We start from the raw sequence: 17,252 nt of genomic DNA on the forward strand, positions 1-17,252 counted from the left end.
TCCCATATAACTCCTTTCTTCTTCAATTGAGTCCCAAGGTCTCTGTGATACCATCCTACTATATAAAAGGCTAAGCATATTCAAAACAACTCACTTCCTACCCTGGTGTGCATCCAGAGGGTGTTGCTGAGGAGGGAAGCCCAGATGAGGCAGCCAGACCTCCAGACAGCATGCCACAGCGGGAAGTCCAGGCTGGGATCAGATGCGGAGCAGGTGGCAATTCCTGCCTCCTGCCTTCACCCAGTTGGGATCAGGAGCAAAGCAGGAGGAAATGCCCACCTCCCTTCACTCAGCTCAGATCAGGAGTGGAGCAGTTGGCAATGCCCTCCCCCTTCACCCGGCCGGGGTCAGGCAAGAAGCAGGGGACAATGCCCTCCCCCTTCACCCAGCAGGGATCAGAACCGAAGCACGAGACAATGCCTGCCCCCAGTTCACCCCCTTCACCCAACCTGGATCAGGTGCAGTCCTGAGGTTTGAGGAATATCCATTCTCTGGGAGCTAAAACAGCAATATATTCCAGTTAGACTTTGTTTGTGTTGCAGTGCTCAAGTACAAGTGTTAGATCAACAGCAGCAAGCTGATTTTTAGCAGCAAGAAAAGATCTGACATTGTCACGGTTTTAAGTGCTGCACTAAGGGAGGATAGAAAACTGGATAGGCTAAAAACATTTGATTAAATGGCTGCACTTGTGGCATGCAAGAGAGATTGTAACATGGCAATTATCACTTTCCAATAGTCAAAGAAAAATATAATGTCAGCAGGCAATGTTTTTTTACATTTAAAGAGACAGTAATTTAGAAATCATGCTGATAACTGAAGAGAAGAAGTAATAAATGATGAACAAACCAGGTATGAGCTTTCTTGAAGTATTCTCCTGTTCCCACCCACCCTTGAACTCCAAATTAAAATTGGAGGCTGTTGCTCTTGCTTTAAGTCAGAAACTGGGTACCTGTACACGTGTGACTTTAGTTAGAGTTAATGACTAACATTCAGGTTGGTCCTTGTAATTTGCAGTAGACAGTTATAATTATGAAGCTATTGATTCTCCTTTTGTTAGGTGTCTAGTCACTGACAATGTGTTTAGAGTTGTATGTGGCTCAAGCATTCCATTATACTATTAAAACCAGACAAACTAGTACCCCTCCCAATAACATGCTCAATAGGAATTTTGACTCATATTGATTGATAAATCCATAGGCCATTTTTCAAGGGTTTCTTAGAACACCATTTAATAAAATCATTATATCATCATGACACAAAATACCAACACAGCTCCTGCTGATCTATTAAAAAAATGAATCTACAGAGTCTGTAGCCAATTTGATAGTGGAAAAATTTCCCAGATCCCAAATAAAGCAGCCAAGTATTCAACGTAAGTATAAGCCACCCAAAGCCATCCATTTTGGTACATAGATCTTTTTTCCAAGCAGGCAGCATCTCTTTATTATCATTTGAAAGTTTATTTAGATAAGAATGCCTGTGAGACCATATTTTCCCAAGTTATTTTTTTCTCCTTTGACATTTGTTCTTATAAATAGCTACAGAAACAAGAATCAGGACAACCTGAGAACACACATGGAAAGGGAAATTTCCATATTGCATTCTCCTAAGTGGGTACTAGATCAAATCAAGCCTGAATTCCCCCTAGAAGCTAAAATGACAAAACTGAGGCTATCGTACTTTGGTCACATCATGAGAAGACAAGATTCTCTGGAAAAGTCAATAATGATGGAGAAAGTGGAAGGCAGCAGGAAAAGAGGAAGACCTAAAACAAGATGGCTTGACTCAATAAAAGAAGCCACATCCTCCAGTCTGCAGGATCTCAGCAAGTCTGTTAATGACAGGACATTTTGGAGGTCTTTCATTCATAGGATCACCATTAAGACAGAGGCGACTTGACGGGACATGACACACTCAACTTATCTATAACATCTCTGCTGCTAACAAACTCATTTTTAAATTGCAAGAAGGGGAACTGTCACCTGTGGTGACAGTGCTGGTGGCCCAAGAGTCTACTTCTATATTTTGAATCCTCCTTCTATTGAGGTAATATTGCCTGAAATTTGTCAGGCAATATTTTATTTTCAATTTTCTCCCACTGTCAGGCTTTCCCTGTCATTGTTTGCCCTCTAGTGGTACAAAATTATTTGAAAGGACTTGATAAAAACAACAACAGTCCTTTTCTTTTCTTTATATAATAACTTTTTTATTGAAAAATTTAAGCGTAATTATAAAACATACAGCTGAAAGAGGAAATGAAAGAAAAAACTAAAAAGTATACAAATCAAAAAAGGAACGGAAAAAATGAGAATAAAAGGGAAAGCAAGTGAAGGAAAAACTAATTAGTAGGAATATATACCAATTTTCCATTTGAAATAATCAAAAGCTGATACTTATTCTAGACTAAATTTAACTTTAATATTTAACTATTTCTCCTTTCTTCCTAATCTTCAAAAATGCATATCATTAATTCTTCTCATTCTGTTTCAAGCATAAAGTCAATAAGAGGTTCCCATACAGTTAAATATTTATCTAAAGTCTATTCTCTAATCAGAGATGTTAGTTTAAACAGCACAGCACAATACAACTTCTAACAATCAATAAATACACGAAATTGCAAGAGAATTACAAAACAATAACAGCAAATCCAACAAAGAGCAGAAATTAAAATAACAGCAATGAGACATTCAAACAAGCTTGGTTAAATAAAAAAGGTTTTACATGATGCCTAAAATTAAGTCCAATTGGTGCCTAGTAAATGTCTCTGTGAGTGATCTTCCACAATTAAAATATCATGATAGAGAAGGCTCTGTTTTAGTAGCTGTCTATCTAACTTCAAAAATTGAGGGCAGTTGGAGATTAGTGTAATCTAGGGTTGCCAACTTCAAGGTGTGGTCTGAAGAGCTCCCAGAAATACAACTGATCTCCAGATAAAAAGAGATCCATTCTTCTGGAGAAAAGGGCAGCTTTGGAGGGTGGGCTCTGTGGCATCAATAACTCACTGAGGTCCCTGTTCTCCCTAAGCCCTGGCCCACTTGCTGATACCCCAGATGTCCAGGCATTTCTATCCTGGAGTTGGCAACCCTAGTGTGATCTCAAAGTACAGGCAGGCTCTGGAAATGTGGGGTTTGTGGTAGTCTTACCCAGAAAAAGTTCTATTTAATACTGCTTTTGCTATAATAACATTTTACTTGTTAATTTAATGTAAGTTAATAACTCATGATATGATTACAACGAACTGCTTTAAACATCTGTTGAAGTTTGTTAATGTTATGTTTTGTGAGTTATATGTTGTAAACTAATTCAAAATTAATAATAATAATAATTTAATTTTTTTTTAAAGTACAGGCAGGCTCATATGAGAATAGCTGATTTATCAAATTCGAACTCATCCGTGAACTCCTTACTTGAACTTCAATAAAACGCTGTCTATCAGCCTCATTTTACCAGAGGACAGATAGATAAAGAAATGTTGTGATGGGGATAAATACATCACAATGCAGTCTTTGCAATACACCCCCTCCTGCAATATAGCCCCCCAATTCATATAGCTTCTTACCAACAATAATGTCATCTAACGTACCATTTTTGCATTCTGAAACTACCCTGGGGAGCTACTGGTTTCACAATGAAGCAAATAGTGGTTCCCAAGCTTCAGGATACAAAAATGGTGCAAGGGAGAGACTTCTTATCATGTGCTACAGTTGCAGAGTTTCAAACCTGCACCTGCATCCCACCATCCCTAGAGATTTTGGGGGCAGGGCTGCATCTGACCCCAGAAGTGAAATCACTTCTGGTTGATAGTCTAGGACCTCCCCCCCCCCACAAATATTTATGGTATAAACAATAGAGATGTGGGTGGGATTCCTAGAGTGTCACCCAAATGCAATGTCACTTTTAGGGTCGGACTCCATTCTCTGCCCCTTTTTCTACTGCTGCGATCATCAGGCAGGTGAACATGGCAGTGGGAAAAATAGGCAAGCCTGTACAGTTGCAATCAAAATTAGGCCTGCATGTGTCTGGGGGATACAAAACTCTCATCACAATTTCATACAAAGTCCTCATAGTGGCCATAAGGACTTTGTAACCTGAATTGGCCCTCAGGCATCTGATCTACCATCTTAGACTCATCCACTTGCTTATTTTCCAATGTGATATATTCCATCATGTGTCAACAATATCCTTCTGCTCTCTATACAGAAAAATAGAGTTGTCCTTATGTGAAAGAAAGTCTGCCCTATGATTCACTCCAGTCATCTCTGGAGGTCCTGCTTCAGGTGCCCCTGCCATCTGAGGCTAGATGGGTAGCAACCTGAGAAAGGGTCTTTTATCAGTTATGGTACCAAAACTTTGGAACTCCTTCCTCAGGGAGATTCATCTGTCCCCCTCTAATGCTGTTTTATGCTAGTGGTTGAAGACTCCCCCCTCCATTTTTCCCATCCCCCCCCAAAAAACTATAATTGGCCCTCCTCCCTGTTCTTGGTGTTATGTGTTTATTTATGTTTTATTGAATTATCCGATTTTAAAAGTTGTTCTAAATTTAAATTGTTTATTTATTTATTTATTTATTTCTTACTGAGACTTAAGGCAGATTACAGAGTGTGAGTCAGTATAGTCAATATCAAAGACATTCAATGAAACATACATGCGAATTTGCAAAGATTTAAAACCCCCGCAGAAATCCAACACAGAGCCAAAGAAATGCTGAAACAGTATAAGTATGATCTTACCCACTAGGATCAGGGTAGGATCATACATAGCAATAGTAGTGGAGTCTATGGTCCATCAATAGTTACAGCAATAGCAGTAAAGTCTGTGGTCCCTCCCTATTTGTTTACTGATGGACATCTATGAGACCACTTCTTTACAGTACAGCCCTCCTATCTGAGTAAAAAGCTATCTTGAATAATTCAGTTTTGCATGGTTTGTGGAAAGCCAGGAGAGTAGAAGCTTTCCTAACCTTCTCTGGTACACTATTACATACAGTGGGGGCCACCACGGTAAACACACATGTATGGGTGGCTTAGAGTTACCTCCTGGCAGGAGGCATGATACCCGGCATTCACCATGCTTGTGGTCCTCTGTGCGCATGCTCCCAGGCTGCGCAATAACATCATTTCCGGGAAACAATGTCATGGCATAGGGCATCATGCCACCCCTGGGAGCACTTCCAGGCTCCTCAGTGGGCCAATTTGGGCCAATTTGGGGCCTAAATTGGCCCACTGTGAAGCACAGAAGCTCTCCAGGGCCCTCCCAGCAGCGCTCCCACCGTCTGCAGCAGGCCAAATTGTGCCTGTTGGGGCTGAAATTGACTCACTAGGTAGCATGGAAGCGCTGCTGGAGCAGCGTGATGTCATCATGCAGGGCTAGGGTTGCCAGGTTCCTTGAGTCCCCTGGTGGGAGCCTGGGAGCCTGGCACTTACCGTGAGGAGACTGCAGCTTCTTTTCTTGCACATGCGCACAGCAACCGCTCCCAGCATGTGTGATGATGTCACTTCCTGGAAGTGATGTCATCACGCAGGTCAAAGGGTGGCCTGGGAGTGCTCCCGTGCTCACCAAAGGGCTGAATTGCCCTCCCGCAGGCCCGATTGGGCTCGAAATAGGCCCATTGCAGTGCGTGGGAGTGAGCTGAGGTGGGGCGTGGGGGAACGCCCCCCCTGCTGGCTAGGTAAGTAGGACCAGGGGGAGCAGGGGATCCTCCACCCCGAGCGAGGGAATGGTAAGCCTATGTAGGGTCCTGGAGTGCTTCCACACTTTGCAACAGGCCTATTTCAACCCCAAATGGGCCCAATTCAGCCTGCTGTGGACTGTGGTAGTGCTGCTGGGACGGCCCCGGAGAGTTCCTGCATTTCACAGCAGACCAATTTAGGCCCCAAACGAGGAGAATCATACCATACCACTCGGAAGCGTGCCCTGGGAGCCACATTCCCCTGCCTTTTCCCCTTGCCAGACAGATAAGTGGTGGTGGAGGCAGAGGGTGGGAGTGAGGGATCCCCCACGCCCAATGGGGGACTGGTAACTCTAGCATGACTTTTGCTTTTGCCCACATGCAAGGAGGCATCTGAAGAAAACCCTGTTCAGATGAGCAAAAGTTGCCATGATGGAATATCTGGAGAGAGGTGGTCCTGTAAATATGATGGACTAAGGCCATGAAGTAATACCTTGAATTGGGCTTGATAACTGATAAGTAGCCAAACAAGTGACAGTAGAATGTTGTTTTAATTTTTTTTAATGTTAGCTGCCTTGGCGTAGAAAGGTGGCATCCAAATGGAATAAACAAACAAACAATATAGAATGCAATATACAAACAATATAGAATTCCTGTAAGTAAAGCGTACTCCTAGTGTAAGTAAATAGGGGAAACACATGTGTGAGAAAATTTGAGGATAATTCTGCTAACCCAACACAATCCCAGATATTTGTTGTTGTTCATTAGTATGGGCTCTGTACCCAGTTCAGTATTTCCTGGGTCACAGACCTGTTAACACTGAACCCCCGAAGGTCAAATAAGAGAGGAAAGGCCCCCTTCTTTACCCAGTACACTCCTTAGGAAATATTCTCAAGATGACTCTTAGAGTTATTTCTGAACGCCATTTATCTGCCCTTGTGTATGCACACTCAACCTAGGCAAAGGAGTCTTCTTCAGATATGCATTGGTGTGAAGATTCTAATCTACTGCAACTAAGTATTGTAATCCAAGTAGTGATAATTATTGCATGTGCAGGTGCAGTGGAGATGATAATTTGCATTAGCAATTGTGAGCACAGACGAGGGTTGACAATAAATTCAAACGGATCATCAAGCTATTTTACAAGGGATCTTCCGGACAGACGTAGTTTAATAATTTCATTACTTCCTACAAACAAGCACCTGTCTGGGTTGCTCCCACTTCTTCATAATTGTGGTGTTGCCAATTTATTCACGACCATCGGTATACCAAGTCCTCTGCAAACGGTTTACCTGTAGATTTGAAGCGGGGCAGAGAAACTATCTACAGAGAATGTTCTGGGATTAAGGGGTTGACGAAGGTAGATTTTTGCCAATAATAAAGGCACTTCAACCCTCTTGCCAGTAAGATAAGTTTCAAAAGGCAATTAACTTGTGTTAAATTATTTACTTGTGCAGAATTTAAGCGGGGCCACAAACGTCCAAAGGACAGCCTTGAAATATGGCTTTCCCTTTAGCATTTGTTACTACAGAAGGCACCATCTGAACAGGAACTCCCTCAACCTCATAAGCGAGGCCAGAGATAAATGAACAAGAGCCAAGTCTGTCTCGGGTGACAGTTACCGGTTAGTTAACGCGGCATCACAAGGATGCCGCCCGGCACTGAAACTCGTTCTGCGAAGGACGGGGCAAGAACGCCGGGCGAGCTCGCAACGGCTCTTGCCGCCCGCGTTCCACAGCCCTTCCTCACCAGAAAGGGCCGTTTCTGGCCTCAGCTGGCAGGGAGAAGGGGGCGGAGCCACGGCAAGAGTGGGGAGGTCACATGACCTTGCGTGTCGGCGCAGCAGCCATCTTGTGTTGTTGGGGCTGAGAAGTGGCTTTGAATTCGAGAAGCTCTCCGTCCGCAACCTCAGGTAAGCTGAGTCTCGGTGGCCTTCCGCATCCCCTTTTAGACGCGACCTCCTTGCTGAGAGTCCGTTTTCCTCCACTGGCCCGTGACTGTCTCACTGTCGCGGCCCTTCCGCGGGAAGAGGCGTAGGCCTCTCGTGAAGCACCGGCCTGCCTTCTGGGTCGTATCCCGTGGAAGCGCATGGGAAGCGGCAGAACAGTTCGGTAGGGAGGGTTGCTAGCCTTGGCATGAGTGACCGGTTTGTCCGCTAACGTTTGGGTAAGCGGAAGGAAGCGTTGGTGGGTTTGGTCTTGCCTTGGGCTCCGGTCTAAATCCAAACAGCTGTGGGCCTTGCCTTCTCCATGCGGCATGTTGGCAGCAACTACCGGGGCTTGGTGGGTGGATGATACTGGGCTACTCCTTGGCAGGCAGTTTCGGAGGATCATGTAACTTCTCTGAGCTCCTGAGACGCCCCCCGCCCCACTTCTCTTCGTCCTGCCTCATTCTGAAGGAAAGCACCCTTCTTCCCTTCCCACTCCACGGTTCTGACTTGCCGGCATCGAGAGGGAGGAAAGGCTTCAACACCATGACAGCTCTCTCTCTGTGAACCAATGACTGAAGAGTTGTAATGGCACGGTGTGTATATATGGCTGTGTACAAGCTGCGGGAAATGGAGGGTCATGTTCAGTTTGAGAAAGCTGTGGGGTACTTTTAGACAAACAGATAAGCAATATGTGAAGAGGTGATAGAATGTGAGTATTCTCAGTATTTGTTTCTCTTTGAGGATTCATCTTGTGGACTATACTACATGGAATAATCCTGTAAAATTGCTGTCTACCTTCATTCTCTTAAAATATAGAATCCAAACACAGCATGTTCATAGTGCATTCATTTGTCATTTGAAAATATATAATGATGCCTAGAGTAATGTAGTAATAAAAATTTCTCATGTGTCCAGAAATTCTGTACTTCCTCAACTATTCTGTTTGCACTTCCTTTAACTCGTATTATTAAATCTACTTAAAATCACCATAGTTTTTTTTATTTGTAAAAAATGAAGATAGAAATTCTATGAACCTGTTTAATAATGTCCTTCATAATTGTATTATATAAAAGAACAGGAACAAGAGTGAAATTTGTGAGTTTAGAAACTCCGGCGTAGCAAGATGACAGTCCATCTTTCATGATAAACAATAACTGAAAAAATGAGAAGGGAATGCTGAATTTTGGAATGCTTTTATATATGCATATGTATATGGTTTAGATGTACAGAATACTTTGTCTCAAGTTTTCATAATGTAACAAAATGCTAAGGAAACTGTGTCCATACGAAGTGGCTTGAGGTGAAATTTCAAGTGTTTACCAAATAATGGCCTGTAATATTTATACTTTCTTGTCTTGACAAAAAAAACTTCATATTTTTGACAATCTTTAGAATGCTGTGTCTCTATACACTACAATTCCATCCTAAACAGAGTGTAACTCTACTTAGGATTGCATTTCTAGTGCTTAAGATCTTTCTTTCTAACAGTCTTCACAAAAACTTGCATAATATAAGGGAATCTGAATGGTCATTTTTTTATATTAAGTAAAGAAATATCACAGAAGTCCAGGTATTTTTCTTGTGCTGTTTGCTTATGATCATTGAATTTGTGTACATCATCCATTCCCTCAGCAAGAAATCCTCTTCTTAACAGAGCATCTTATTTTGCTAAACAATTGTATTAGTCACATTGTTATAAATGTTGCCATACCCATCTGTTAGAATATTCTGCATAGGCCAGGTGGACTACAGCCCTAAAGTAGTCTCTGTTAGGCTTTAGAAACTACATTTGTCCTGTCTCTGCCCATAATTGTACCCTTTGCTTGTTCTGTTATCTGCAATTTCTCTGAACCAAATGACAATGTTGCCTAGAAAGTAAAACACCTCATCTAATAAAGTCTTCAGGAAGTGCTTGAGATACTATATATTTGCTGCTTTTAAGTGTTGAGCTTAGCTCATAAAGTAATTGAGCAAAAAGTTATGGTGGAGGAAACATATCTTGCTTCATAGAGCAGGTTTGCCTGCAGAACACTGAATGGGCAGATAAGCAGAGACACAGGATCTTAATTGAAGGTAGACGTATTGTATTATGGGCAGAACCAGTAAAACTGTGTTGTTTGTGGGCTTTGTATGATTGGGTCCAAGGAGCATGTCCAGGTCAAGAGGTTTGATTAGGTTGGGACTGAATAAACGTCAAAGAGGCACAGGATGGACAGCGCATTTGGGAAATCTTTGTAGGAACAAAAGGCAGATCAGGGTGGGCAAACATGAACATACTGGAATATGATGGAGGAATTAGAGAAAGTGGTTTCAAAGATCACGGAAACTTTTACAGGTAACATTCTAAAATGGAGACAGGTACTCTGTGGGATGACTGCCAGCCAGTGAGCAGTATTCCTGTTTTTCAAAAACTCTTTTAAGCTAACAGCAAGGAGAATTGGGCACAGTTAGGAGGACTTCCAATATCTGTTTTTGTCCCAAATAGTGGTAGAGCATGTTTAAGGCTGTTTAGTATCCATAAATCAAATTAATCTGCAATAAAATTTCAGTCTCCTAATGTCTGACAAAACAGGTGTGCCGTGCAATCTCTTTTGAAAGCCGATACGGAAAGGTGTTTGCACATTTCACCCACAACAATCTTGGGAACAACCACTGCTCTATACTGTTGTGTTAACATTGATAATTCTTGCTGTGGAAAGTCTTTTAAAAGAGCATCCTCATGGTCCTTAGTATGTGAAGAATAGATGCAGTACAGATGAAAGAGGCACTCTCAAGGTATATAGGTTCCTGCTGTTAACAAGTTTCACAGGTCAACAACACCTGCTTCTTAAATTGAGCCTTGAAAAAGGCTGGGACCCTGTGTATTTGATACAAAGCTAATTAAAACGGCTTCCATTTTCCCACAGGTTTGGGAGTTGGCCTGTGGTGTTGTATATAATCTGCAGTTCCTGAACAGCCTTTAGTAGCAGCCCAATATGATCCCATTGCAGTAGCCAAGCCTTGAGGTTACAAAAATATGGATAAATGTTGCCAGATACTTCAGTTGGGGCTGTAGATGGATGTTTTAAAATATTTCACTATCCACAGGTGTTACCTGCTCATTTTTCAGCAGCAGAGTTGAGAACCTTTAGATTATATAGCTGATTAATAGATCTATAAATACCCTGTGATAAGTGTAGATTCCTCCATAAGAGATTCTTCCCATAATGCTTGACAATTTGTTATCAGTATCATATCCCTCTTGTCTGGATTCAGCATAAACCGTAAGTTTAATCCTTTTGACGATTGTTTCAAGATGCTGGATTAGATACTATGGGATTCTTAACATCCAGCTATATATATTATTGTCAGTATACTGATTGCACTCCATAGCTCCAGATAGTCTTGCTTAGTTGCTTCATGTACACATTATAAAACATAGATATTGATTCTACCCTGTTAAATGTCATGTCTAGACCACTGAGCAGGCCATCTCCTAGTAATCATGCGAGATTTTGCTTGCACAAATATGAGTGTAAACATTTGAAAACTTTCCATTTTGATGTCCCAAGAAAGATCCCAACCAGTGCGAAAATATTTAATGGTCCACATTGTCTAAATCCAGTGAGAAATTTTGGAGAACTAACAGCATTGTTCTTCCTGTTAACTACTAGGTGAAGATTATCCACGAGGGTTATTAATGTTGTCTTTGCCCAGTATGTAATTCTGAAGACAGACTGAAATGTGTGGAAGAGGAATGTGTCATCCAGAATGCCCTGGGATTGCTGCTTAATTTTCTTCACAAGAAAGGGAAGGTTAAAATCTGGTCTAAAATTAGCTGGATTGTCAGTGTTCATAAATGGTTTCTTAAGCAGGGGTCTCAATGATTAACTCCTTAAATGAAAATTTGTTCCACTTAAGCAAAATATTAGTGAATCTAACAAAAAAGTTACCTAGCATCCTCCATCCTAGGCAATCTTTCCATATCTTCAAGGATCACAGACCAAATTAAGAATGAAAATGCACATTTTCTAAATCTTTGTGCATTTTTTACTTAGAGGGGTGTTCTTGATACATGTTTTGGATTCATGCCCTGTATAAGCCATCTTCTGAAATGGGTGCATGAATTACAACTATAATGCTGTCTTTTCATGTTTCTTCAAACATAGGCTTGATTCTCTGGTGTTGATAGCTGCCTTATCAGCGCTGATTTAGAACTCAACAACAAAAAATTCAGTTGCTAATACCAATTTCAGTTCTAGGCTGTCTAGTGTGTGTATGTGCATGTGTGATGTTCTAGTTCTTTTAAACTGTGGTGTGCATAGAGGTATATTTTGAGAACTTGAAGATGCTGGAGAATGTAGTCAGGTTCTCTGAAGTTGCTAGGCTGTTGGAGGAAAGTAAAAATACAGTTAGGGCATGATTTATATTGCCCTAGGATATACGCACACAATTCACTTAATTGTGGATGACTCCATTCACATTAAGTCTGGAGGACACAATTTTAAATGTATTGCTAGATTTCTAACACACCTTTTTATTCTGAAGGATCCTCAAGATGGCTTATATAAAATACAGTTAAGTCATCCTTTCCAACATATATCATTGTTTATACCTAAATCATGGTTTGGAATGTCATCTCACTGCTCACTCTTCCATGTGTTGGAAATTAAAAGTTCATTTGCCAACCTGCATATCCTTACTTCTTCTTCACACTACCAAAAGCTCAAGAAAGTGGAGCCAGATGCATTAGTTATGCCTATATGCATTGCAGTGGCATCCTGAACTAATGCATTGAAGTAAGAGGAGTTAAAGGGTGTCATTCTGCTTAGGATGGCACCATTAATTTATGTTGTACTGCTTCTCCCCAAAGTGAATGAGTCCCTATATAGACAGTACTCAAAAGTAAGGCTTAGTATGAAACAGTTATTTCAGTTACTATACCACAGCCCAACTACTATTGGGCACAGGTAGAACACACATCTCACACCCATTCTGCAGACACTCCGTTAGTCACCATTCAGTTCCAAATTCAAGGTTCTGGTTATGATCTACCAGTGTTCTAGTTAGCAGGATTTGAGTCCAGTGGCACCTTAGAGACCAACAAAATTTTCGGAGTATGAGCTTTCGTGCGTCAATGCTCCCTTCTTCAGAAAGGTTGTGGTTATCACCTACAAAGCCCTAAATGACTGTGAACCCCACATACCTGCAGGACTACCTGTTCTGCTGTGCTCCACTGCTAGAGCTTTGCTCATTTGAGCAAAGCCTTCTAAAGGTGCCACTCTGCAAATGAATAAAATCAACAGCTGCCTGTTCATGCTTATTGTCAGTGGTGACTCCCACCTGACTCCCACCTTGTGGAATGACCCTCCTGAGGAGGTCAGAACAGCTGCTGCCCTTCTGTCTTTCCACAGAATGCGCAAAACCATAATGTTCAAGAGGATATTTTAAAAAAGAGATTAGAGCTGTAGTAGAATAAAACAACCCAGGATGGCCCCTTTATAATGGAATAGGATTGTAGTTCGCTGCAGTAATTATTATAAGTATCACCTGTTTTTATTGCATTATCTTAACCTTGTAATCCACTTTCTGGATTGTTTGTCGTATACCCTGCCTTACAGTTTGTATTCTCATTGTTCTCAAATTCTGTAATCCTAGCTCTATTGCATGTTCATTGGTTGTCTTACATTATTTAATTGCACTGTTTTATATCCTGTAATATGCCTTGAGTCTCAGCAAGAAAGGCAGACTATAAATAAAGTAAATAAATAAATCAGTAGTGAAATTAAAAAGACTCCTTTATTATGATATGGAGCATGTTTGATGAGGTCTATTGCTATGACATAGTTTTGGAGGGAAGACTATACTTCAGGATTTTCTTCTGCTTTTCTTGACAAGCTTTCTACCCCAGTGATTCTGAATAGGAACTCCAAAATAACTGAGAGATGTTATGTGTATCTGGAATACCCAAATTTTGATTGGCTTTGGTAGATATGATAGACATTTTTTGTGACTGTCCCTTAATACCTCCCCAAGTCCTCTGGCATGTAAAAGCTGTGGGAGGCACTGGCATAGGACTTTGTGCCAGACTAAGAGACCAGTTCAGAAGCAGCAAGAATCTTTCTGACATCTTCTGAACACTGCCAAAGCAGGGCGTAGGTGAGTGAATGACTCTTCATTTTTAAGAGAACTTGGGGTGAGGAGTTCTCTCACTTCGTGCTATACTTTGGAGGTGATCAGAAGCAAGAAGAGTCTTGCTGCTTCTAACTGCCCCCACAACCCAGGTTCATTGCTTCCAGGTGTCCCAAACCCACTGTGAAGTGAGAGGGAAAAGTTGCTTGCCTTAGGTTAGTGTCTAAATGTAAGCCATATATATATATATATATATATATATATATATATATAAAAACAGGATATTTATGGATAGTGGCAATTTTAAATTTAACCAATATCACTTAGTCAAAGGAAAGAATATCTTTTTGGTGATGATATGCAATTGCACACACCAGAGAATCACCCAAACCAAAATGAAGCAAGAGACAGCCTTGCAACTAGAAGCAAACTCCAGCAAGGGAATGGACATCCTCCCCCCCCCCCTCCCAAACCAAATTGATGCAAAAGTAATACTTCAGATAAATAACAGAAAATTAGAATAGTAATTTTAAGGTTATTAAGCAATAGCTCAGCTTATATTGCTAGATCTATTTTGAAGATAGCAAATGCTTATTTTAAGACGTTCTTTTTCCCTTCCCAGATCTAGCTAGACTTTTTTCCCTTTTCTCTTTTGTAGCACATGGAATAACATAGAATCCTAGAATCATAGGGTTGGAAGGGACCTCCAGGGTCAACATGTTTATTTTAAAAGCTCAAGACTCTGTCTAGCCAATTTAAGCTCTTTCAGTCATTGGTTTCTGTGGTAGATTGAAGCCTGTGTTGAATCCTTTCTGTTGAAATAAATTGGACTGAAAATTGTTATGTTGTGGGAAGTTGGAGTTGTTGAACACTTTGCCTAGACTTGCTTAAATGTATTTCCAGTTGCAAGACTGTCCCGCCTTGCTTCATTTTGGTTTGAGTGATTCTCTGGTGTGATGTTGGTCCTCATAGGGAACAATGGAGAGTGGCTGGACAGCCTGCTTAGGGGATGCTAATTTTTTTGGGGAGGGGGGGTCCTTCAGTTTGGTTCTGTTGGGCTGTCTGGTGTGTTGTGTAGATTGTAATTGAGAGTGTGGCCATGGAAATCATGAATCATGTATTTCTGAAGTGGGAATCAGTTTTGTCCCACAATAGAAACAAATGGGGTGGCTGAGGGAACCTTCTTTGGGGAAGCATAAAATGGCTCTCCAAGGTCCAGTCTCCCTGAAACTTGGAGGTTTTTAAAGGATAGTTAGGAGTAGGTCCACTGCAAATTTGGTAGATTTTGCTTGCAGAATGTCACCTCAGCCCCCTAGATAGCTCCCCTGGTTTTCCCTATAGGGTATAACGGAGATTGGAGGTGGTTGGGGGCAAACAGGCAGGAAACAGTGTTTTATGCTGACAGCAAGAAATGCTGCTGCCATAGCTCCTGAGGTTTACCATATTTTTCCATGCTGTGCAATGTAGTACAGCGCCCCCCACCTCCATGCCTGGCACCTGTCTCTTCCCATGACACGTGGCTCTGCCAACCCCCCCCCCCCCATCTACCCCACCACTGACAGCCTTGAAGGACTAGGAAGAATGTCCTCTGATCCAGCGATGAAGCGATCTTACACATAGAGGAAGGAAAACAAGGAGTCTTTCCTGGGAACAAGGGGGCTGGTTGGAAAGTGGGGATTCCCAACCCCCCACTTTGCATAGATGCCCCCCTTCCTGGTGGCCTGAACTGCAATATCTCAGCAGAGGTGTGGAACCCCTGTTTTTTAGCCTCCCCCCTCACCACCAGGAAACCCAGCGGGGGTTTTTTCCTAATAGAGGTGATAAAGGAAGTCATGAGCTCTTGGCAGGAGCACAGTAAATAAGGAAGTTTTGAAAGCTGGTTTTCTGATGAACTAAAGGGGCCTAGGGATGTCAGTTCCAAACCCAAGGGAGCTGGTCATCACCATAGCACTGTAGTGGGAAAAGCCATACCTGCCAAAATCCTTCCATTGTATGATTTTATTTTCCATGCTAAAGGAGTACCATGGAGCTCTGGGTTGGTAAAGATAAGTTTAAACTTGTTTGTGTAGAAACAAGCTGCAGCATTCTGTGTTTGATCTGCTCATCCATCACCAATATGAGTGACTTGTTCCTTCTTGATCTACCATGATTAATCATGATTTAAAACTGGCTTGTACATAGTTAATTACAAGAGGGAACCTGAAAAGACTTACAGAGAGTGTCTTCCCCTCTCCCACTATTTCCTCTTTCCCTGAAAGCCCCTGTAGCCTTTCTCCTTCCCTGATTCCTTCTTGCCTTCCCATCCACCAACCAACTTATCTTTATTCGCTCCCATCTTCAGCTTTTCCTCCATCTCTCCTTTGGGCAGGTTCTACCTGGGATGAATATGGCCCATTTGCTGGCCACCAGGCCCAGTTGCATGGCAGGGAACCCCTAAGGACTTGGAGGCACCACATTTTCTCCTGTATCTCGTTCCTCACAATATTTGCTCTTTCCCTTCTCCTGAAAACCTCCATACCTTCTCCCTGCTTTCTTCTCTCTTTCTCATTCACCACCCAACCTTGCATATTTATTATTTATTTTTACCTGCCTTTCTCCACAATGACATAAAAAAGCATTTTGCATCATTCTCTTCTCTGATTTATCCTCAGAAAACCTTATGAGGTAAGTTAGGTTGAAAATACCTAAGTGGCCTAAAGTCACCAGGCAAGCTTCCATGGCAGAGTGATGATTTAACCTGGATCTTCCAGATCCTAGTGTCAGGTCTTGCCAGGTATTTTCCCCAAGCACTTCACTGCATCACTCAGGTGTATGAGTTAATGTTACTTTATTAAAGAAGAATACCAGTATCAAGATGGTCAGACAGGATCAAGATGGTCAGACAGGATCATTGGCTGAAGTGACTCAAGGTAGCAAAGCAAGGTTAATTATAGGACAAAGTCCATGCCCCCAGTGAGAAAGAAAGTCCGTTAGGATTTTGGCGCGCTGAGCCGGGGAGGAGGGAAAAGATGAGGTCTGCTCAGTCTCTTGGAAGGTTGGTGCAGCCTCGGCTGGAACTTCAAGGCCATGTTCTCAGGCTGGCCAGGAAATGGAAACCAAAACACCTGCAAGATAAGCATCTAGCAGCCAGTCAGCAAAACAGGTTCCCTCTGCATGTTTTCAGAGGTACACTACACACTGCAGTAAAAAATCCATAACTCATGACAGATATGCTGGAGACGTATCTGACATACTGCCCCCCCCCCCAAGATTCTCCTAAAGTGACCCCCCCGGGTTTCTCCGGGTACTACTTGTGAAACTGACGTACAAGCTTTGGAGCATTCACATCAGAAGCTTTTACCCACTCCACATTACTCTTGTTGAAATGAACCCATTGAATTAAGTAATGCAATTTCCCACATTTCAATTTAGAGTCCAAAACATCCTCAACTTGGTAGTGAGGTTGGCCATTCACAATGAGGAGGGGTGGGACCTCCGGATCTGGGTGCCACAGATCAGGGCACGGAGCCTTCCTCAGGAGGCTGAAATGAAATACAGGGTGAA

General features: G+C 42.0%; 1 protein-coding gene across 2 annotated transcripts in view; it reads left to right on the top strand.

Moving 5' to 3' along the window:
• Positions 1-7,501: 7,501 nt before the first annotated feature.
• GIGYF2 (GRB10 interacting GYF protein 2) overlaps positions 7,502-17,252 on the top strand; it is a 100,507-nt gene continuing 90,756 nt past the window's right edge. For both annotated transcript variants that reach the window (XM_054982823.1, XM_054982824.1), the window contains exon 1: positions 7,502-7,580. The gene's annotated coding sequence lies outside the window, so the exon portion shown is untranslated. The remainder of the gene's footprint in view (positions 7,581-17,252) is intronic.

This window comes from Eublepharis macularius, chromosome 6 (genome assembly GCF_028583425.1).
Source record: "Eublepharis macularius isolate TG4126 chromosome 6, MPM_Emac_v1.0, whole genome shotgun sequence".
NCBI lineage: Eukaryota > Metazoa > Chordata > Lepidosauria > Squamata > Eublepharidae > Eublepharis > Eublepharis macularius.